Below are 5,000 nucleotides of genomic sequence, written 5' to 3' on the forward strand. Positions count from 1 at the left end.
CTGGATACCAATCAAGACACTCTGGTGATCGCCCTCGACATCGCCGGCGCCTTTGACAGAGTGTGGCACAGAGGGCTCCTCGCTAAACTACAAGCAAGAGGCATAACCAGTAACCTCTTGCGGCTATTTGATAATTACCTCACTGGAAGAACACTGAAAGTGGTCATCGGCGGCCAGTCATCCCAGGAGTACCCGGTAAACGCATCGGTACCACAAGGATCTGTACTGGGCCCAATCCTATGGAATATTTATATTGATGATATGCTTAGGGAACATCCTGAAATGAAAGCTTATGCCGATGACTGTACCCTTTCTGTATCATACCAGCGTGAGGATCATGACGCTGTAGCAACGAGTATGAATTCAAAGCTGCAAGCAATCTACGAATGGGGATCGCAGTGGCAAGTAAGATTTGCCCCCAACAAGACCCAGGCAATGGTTATATCCCGCTCTCCAACTGCATCAGACGTCATGAAGGACAAAATCTTCATGAATAACATCGCCCTTCCACTCGAGGACTTTATCTCAGTCCTCGGTGTAGACATAGACAGTGGTCTAAGATTTAACAGGCACGTCAGCAGGATCTGCAAAACAGCTTCTTTGAAGGTGGACAGCCTTCGACGCATATCCCACCTCTTAAATCCTCAGGGAATACTTACACTATACAAGTCCCAGATCAGACCCATTTAGAATATGCCTCGTTGGCCTGGTCGTCTACTGTGCCCACCAGCCTCAACAGGCTGGACAAAATAGAAAAACGGGCTCTCGGGCTTATCCAGGAAGCCAATCTTCGCCACATCGACGCGCTGGAACATCGTCGCGACGTCGGGGCTCTAACGGTGCTCCACAAGGCTCAGGTGCAGCAGGTGCCTCATCTAGCCAGCCTCCGTCTCCCACCCCACGGCCGAGAGAGAAGTACGAGAACGGTACAGTCTAATCGGCTCCTGGTGGAAGTTCCGAGGTCGCGGTCTAGCCAGCATCAGCGCACCTTCTCTGCCAGAACAGCACGTCTGTGGAATGCATTCACATCCACTATCGATGTCGCCGAAATGACCACGCAACAAGTGAAGACAGCGGCACACCGATGGCGGTCGAGCAAACCATCACCTCTTAACTTTGTTATATAACCTTATTATGTGTTTATCCCACTTTTCGTAACCTGTGTTAGCTTAATAAAATAAACTGTAAATTTTTTATAGTGAAAATAGGTTGGGCTTTCAAATAAGTTCCTGTAGATAAGTAACTTTTAACCCGCAAAAAGAAACCTAAATGTTTTTTAAAAATAAACTGGTTTCAACCTATGTAATTATCTGTATGATGACTATAAATAAAGATGTTTAAAAAAAAAAAAAAAAAAAAGAGAGAGAGAGAGAGAGAGAGAGAGAGAGAGAGAGAGAGAGAGAGAGAGAGAGAGAGAGACCCAGAGATAGATAAAGAGAGGGAGAAAGGGAGAGAGAGAGAAAGAGAGAGAGAGAGAGAGAGAGGAGAGAGAGAGAGAGAGAGTGGACGAGAGAGAGAGAGAGAGAGAGAGAGAGAGAGAGAGGGAAGAGAAAGAGTGAGAAAAAGAGAGCCAGAGAGGGGGAGAGAGAGAGAGAGAGAGGGAGAGGAGAGAGAGAGAGAAGGAGAGAGAGAGAGAAAAGAGAGAAGAGAGAGAGCAGAGAGAGAGGAGAGAGAGAGAGAGAGAGAGAGAGGAGAGAGAGAGAGAGACCCAGAGATGACAAGATAGATAGATGGGATAGATAGATAGAAGATAGATAGATAGATGATAGATAGATAGATAGAGAGAGAGAGAGAGAGAGAGAGAGAGAGACTCAGGGTGATAGATTGAGAGAGAGGGAGAAAGGGAGAGAGAGAGAAGAGAGAGAGACAGACAGAGAGATAGATAGATAGAAGATAGATGATAGATAAAGAGTAGATAGAGAGAGAGAGAGAGAGAGAGAGAGGGAGGACAGGGGATAGATAAGAGAGGGAGAAGGGAGGAGAGAGAGAAAGAGAGAGAGAGAGAGAGAGGGGAGAGAGAGAGAGAGAGAGAGAGAAGAGAGAGAGAGACCAGAGATAGACAGATAGATAGATAGATAGATAGATAGATAGATAGATAGATGAAGATAGAAGAAGATAGAAGAGAGAGAGGAGAGAGAGAGAGAGAGAGGAGAGAGAAAAGAGAGAGAGAGAGAGAAAAAGAGAGAGGAGAGAGAGGGGAGAGAGAGAGAGAGAGAGAAAAAGAGAGAGGAGAGAAGAGGGAGAGAGAGAGGGGAGAGAGAGAGAGAGAGAGAGAGGGAAGAGAAAGAGAGAGAGACAGGGAACCAGAGAGAGAGAGAGAGAGAGAGAGAGAGAGAGAGAGAGAGACCCAGAGATAGACAGACAGACAGATAGATAGATAGATAGATAGATAGATAGATAGATAGATAGATAGAGAGAGAGAGAGAGAGAGAGAGAGAGAGAGAGAGAGAGGAAGAGAAAGAGAGAGAAACAGAGAGCCAGAGAGAGAGAGAGAGGAGAGAGGAGATAGATAGATAGATAGATAGATAGATAGATAGAGAGAGAGAGAGAGAGAGAGAGAGAGAGAAAGAATGAGAAAGAGAGAGAGAGACTGACAGAGAGAAAGGGAGAGAGAGACAGACAGTCAGACAGAGAGAGGCGGACAGAGAGAGAGAGAGAGAGAGAGAGAGAGAGAGAGAGAGAGAGAGAGAGAGAGAGGGGAGAGAGAGATAGATAGATAGATAGAGAGAGAGAGAGAGAGAGAGAGAGAGAGAGAGAGAGAGAGAGACCCAAAGATAGACAGAAAGATAGATAGATAGATAGTAGATAGATAGATAGAAAGAAAGAGATAGACAGATAGATAGATAGATAGAGAGAGAGAGAGAGAGAGTGAGAGAGACCCAGAGATAGACAGATAGATTAGATAGATAGATAGATAGATATATATATATATAGAGAGAGAGAATGAGAGAGACCCAGAGATAGACAGGTAGAGAGAGAGAGAGAGAGAGAGAGAGAGAACAGAGATAGAAGAAAGATAGAGAGAGAGAGAGAGAGAGAGAGAGAGAGAAGAGAGAGAGAGAGAGAGAGAGAGGGAATAGTTACGCAACGGCATGTTTTGATGGCCGCCGGGATTCCCACACTCTCGGCTCTGTTTGAAGGGGCAGGAGGGTGATGGGGGGATGGGCTTCCTGCCGCGGATTGTTTCAGGTGCATGGAAACAGGGCTGTTGCAAGGGTTAGGGGAGGGTCATGGAGAAGGGCGGGGGTGGGGGGATATGGAGGGGGGAAAGTGGGAAGGTCCCAGGAGGCAGACATTCACACTGATAAATAACTTTGCTTGTTTTTCCCCCTCGAGGCTATGTGAATTGTTTGGCATCTACGTGGGTACGAGAATGTGTACACACACTCACAGACACATACTCTCACAGACACAGGCAACACACATACACCCACACACCCACACACATAAACATATACCCTAGCATAGAAACATACACACATGTATCTACATATTCACACACACACACAAGCATACACATACGTACAGTAAAAAGGTCATTGTCTCGAGAATTGTACAAACATGATTGTTTTCCTGTCTTGAATGTCGGAAAGAACAAACAAAAGTCTGCGGGGGTATTTATCTAGATCTCGAGAGGCGATAGAAAGCGCAGGGGATGACGCCCTCGCCCGGTGACGTCACGCGCGCGGGAGGCTGTTTGCGACGTTGCTGTATTTGCAACGTTGCAACGTGGCGGCAGGGAATCCCTCCTTTCGAGCGTAGATAGCGGAGGTAGGAAAAGAGAGAGAGAAAAAAAAAAACTTTATTGGCGGTCATTCCTCTCACCTCATTAAATTTTTCCTGGTGTTCGGAAGTGAAAGTTTTCCTGCCACATGGGATGGACTCCTCCCTGTACTAGATACATGATTTACTTATGTAAGTGATTAAGGGATATGGCTGAGCGTGTTCTGTAAGGTAAACAAGTCGGGCAAAATATGGTCGCATAGTCAAGCAGGCAAAACGAGGTTGGATTGCATTTCACGTGTTCATGTGTCGCCTATGATCCATATATGGTAACATAGATTGCTAAAAGAAAAAGAAGGAAAAGAAACATGTTTCGTCATAGATCATCCCCACTAATCCTTATTTTCTAACACTGGACTTGTTCCTTCAATAAATAGTTTTTAAAATAACTATTAACTGATTTGATCTTATCTTTTGACGCCGACGTTCAATGCAAGAGAAAAGTGCACGCTGACGTTACAAAGATCCTGGTGGAAGGGTGTTTGAGAGCTAAGAATGGAAGCGTCGAGAGACATACGAGAAAAAAGGAGGATGAGAGATAGAGAGACGGGGGGGATATGCATATAAATATATAAATATATATATTTATATATATAATATATATATATATATATAATATTATATATATATATTATATATATATTTTAATATATATATATATGAATAGAAAAAACACTCTTCCGTGCTGATACAAGGAAGAAAAACCCACAATACAAAAAAACTAATTTTTTGATGGGGTTTTTTTCCCATATATATATATATATATATATATATAAATATAATATATAATATTATATTATTAATATATAATATAATTTTTATATAATTTTTATATAAATTTAATATATATATAATATATATATGGGGTTTGTGGTGGTGGTGTGGTGTGTGGTGTATAATATATATATAATATTATATAATAATTAATAATTATAAAAATATAATTATTTATATGTAGTAAAAAGCATATTATATAATAATATAAAATATATTATTAATATAAAATATATATATTATATAATAAAAAATTTATTGAATAAAAACAAACACACACACACACTCACCACCACCAACACACACAAACACACACACACACGCACGCCGCACACACGCACACGCACACAACACAACAACACCACAACACACACACACACACACAAACACCACACAAACACAAACACACACACCACACACACTGATGTAAAAACGTAACGTGC

This window comes from Penaeus monodon, chromosome 5 (assembly GCF_015228065.2).
Source record: "Penaeus monodon isolate SGIC_2016 chromosome 5, NSTDA_Pmon_1, whole genome shotgun sequence".
Taxonomy (NCBI): Eukaryota; Metazoa; Arthropoda; class Malacostraca; order Decapoda; family Penaeidae; genus Penaeus; species Penaeus monodon.